Source organism: Sardina pilchardus, chromosome 17, assembly GCF_963854185.1.
Source record: "Sardina pilchardus chromosome 17, fSarPil1.1, whole genome shotgun sequence".
NCBI classification, from domain to species: domain Eukaryota; kingdom Metazoa; phylum Chordata; class Actinopteri; order Clupeiformes; family Clupeidae; genus Sardina; species Sardina pilchardus.
This window is the reverse complement of record NC_085010.1, coordinates 9507384-9509883: the sequence shown is the minus strand read 5'-3', so window position 1 is coordinate 9509883 and position 2500 is coordinate 9507384. Positions and strand designations below refer to the sequence as shown.

The 2500-nt window shown below is 42.1% G+C and overlaps 1 protein-coding gene across 2 annotated transcripts in view; it reads right to left on the bottom strand.

Annotated features, from left to right (window-relative positions):
- usp6nl (USP6 N-terminal like) overlaps nucleotides 1–2500 on the bottom strand; it is an 85404-nt gene that overhangs the window by 54286 nt on the left and 28618 nt on the right. The gene's annotated exons all lie outside the window — the stretch shown is intronic.

Genomic DNA, 2500 nt, shown 5'->3' with positions numbered 1-2500 from the left:
TGGCTGGGGTGCCTTGGGTGGACAAGGTCTGCCACCTCATGTTGATCTAACTCATGTTGATCTGAGGCCTTTAGAAGTCCTCAAATTAGTTATGGTCACTTTATGGACTACAGCGTCTGCATTAACTATGAATAATAGAACAAAGAATGAAGAATGAAGAATTAAGAATTAGACCAGCTGCATTGATGTGAAACGTGTTCATGTTCTCATCACAGATGAATCCCAGATCCCATGCTAATAACACCTCGATGAGATGATGAATGATGGTGACCTACAGCTGGAACACAACACTGCAATGCCATTAGAAAACTGCAATGTACAACAATTTAGACTACTGACATGAATGAGATGGCTTGTGTTAGACTCGCAATGTAATACCAAATTGTGACATGAGTAGTTGGTAAATATTATATGTTATAAATATTTGCAGTCATTAGTTGAATGTACGCATGTGCTCCAAACTCATCTAGTTCAGTGCAAATTACTCCTCAGTCCTCACATATTTCAAAAGGGCATGACCTTTGTGTCTTCGTCTTTCCCACAGACAGTGTAATCAGTCACACTGCTGTGCCTTTGAACTCCATTTTTTAATTGAAAACATCCTCTCGGTGGAGAGTAAACCAGTCCATAAACCAATTAGCTAATCGGCTAAATAGCATTCCAACAAGAGCCTCCCATCTGTGGATACAACAAATGAAATCTATTATGTGAAACATACACAATTAGCTTAATGCCTTCATTAACTAGCTTTACAACCAAGGGCAAGTCCCGTATCGCTCATTACATCCGCTTCACTCTCATTATCATTATTTTTGAGGACTTCTAGAATATAACCATATTATGTGCTACTCTTTGCATAGATGTTTTTAGTTAGATGGAAAAACGTAAAAATGTCAAGATGTAGCAGACTGCCTCAAAGTGTCTGAGAGGCCCCCGGACCTCCGAGTGTTAAGGATGTGCTTTATGTTTAATAGTTGTGCATGACCAAGCTAGTATGCAACCTGAGCTGCTGCTGTCTGCTTCCCCAGGAAGTGATACATCAGTCAGATTGAATCACTTCCTGTTTGGTCAGATCAGGTAACATCACAGTCCACTACAAGCACAGCAGCCAGAGTGATACATTCCATACAATTCAATTGAGCTTTCCTAGCCTGACAAATAATATCTGCACTGCCAAAGCAGAATATTCAAACAAAGTCCACATCAGCCGATACTGAAGGTCTATAAGGCCGTGTATAGAATATACAGCTCTCGGAAAAATGAAGAGACCACTGCACATTTTTCTAAAGTCAATCTACATCCTGAATGAGTTGACGTTCATACTCAAATATGCAGTGGTCTCTTAATTTGTTTTGAATATGACAGTCAACTCATTTTGAATGTCAAAAATGAATGAAAACAAAAAATGCACAGTGGTCTCTTAATGTTTACCAGAGCTGTATATCCACAAATCTATAGCTATAGTCTATATTCAATTGTGTTCTGTCACTCAGAACACTAAATGAGAATTTTCCCATGCTGTAATGTTGAGAGAGGAACCTTGAAACGTGAATGTTACAGTACACTTCTGGGTACAATTTGAGACTCCAACACCAAGTTTCACACTCCCCTAACCAATACAGCAATACTGTATCTCTCTTTCTCTCTCTCACACACACACACACACTTCAACACCCAGTTTCACTTCAGCTGAGGTCTGCTGCTGCTCTTCCCTAACCAGGAGTGGCAGTGCTGTACTGTAGCACCACACACACACACACACACACACAAACACACACACACACACACACACACACACACACACACACACACACACACACACACACACACAAAATCCCCAGCAATCAGTTTGGTACAACACACACTGCCACTTCTATCCCAAATGAGCGTCTTAATGAGAGAACAGAGGTAATGAAGATGTGGCCATGTCCAAACCTTTCAGTGACTAATTACCAGAGACAGCGAGAGGGGGAGGGAGGGAGGGAGGGAGAGAGAGACAGAGAGAGAGAGGGAGGGAGAGAGGGAGAGAGAGAGAAAGACAAAGAGAAAAGAGAGAAAGAGAGAAGTCAAATGTTTTCATGCTCATTGATCATATGAACATCGCACACAAGCACACAAGCACACAAGCACACAAGCACACACGCACACACGCACACACGTACACACGTACACACACACTCCCGCACACACATGCTGGCACAAACACACTCATGCAGGCACGCAGGCACAGAGCTAATATCACTCTGGCTTTCGGCGCTGCCAACATTCAGAAAAATGTCAGTTCAGAGACGAGACTCTTATTAAGGAACACAAAGAAAGCTAAATCCATTTCCATTTCCTGTGTCTGAAAGAGAAAAACAGTGTATGTGAATGTGTGTGTGTGTGTGTGTGTGTGTGTGTGTGTGTGTGTGTGTGTGTGTTTGAATGTGTGTGTGTGTGTGTGTGTGTGTGTGTGTGTGTGTGTGTGTGTGTGTGTGTGTGTGTGTGTGTGTGTGTGTGT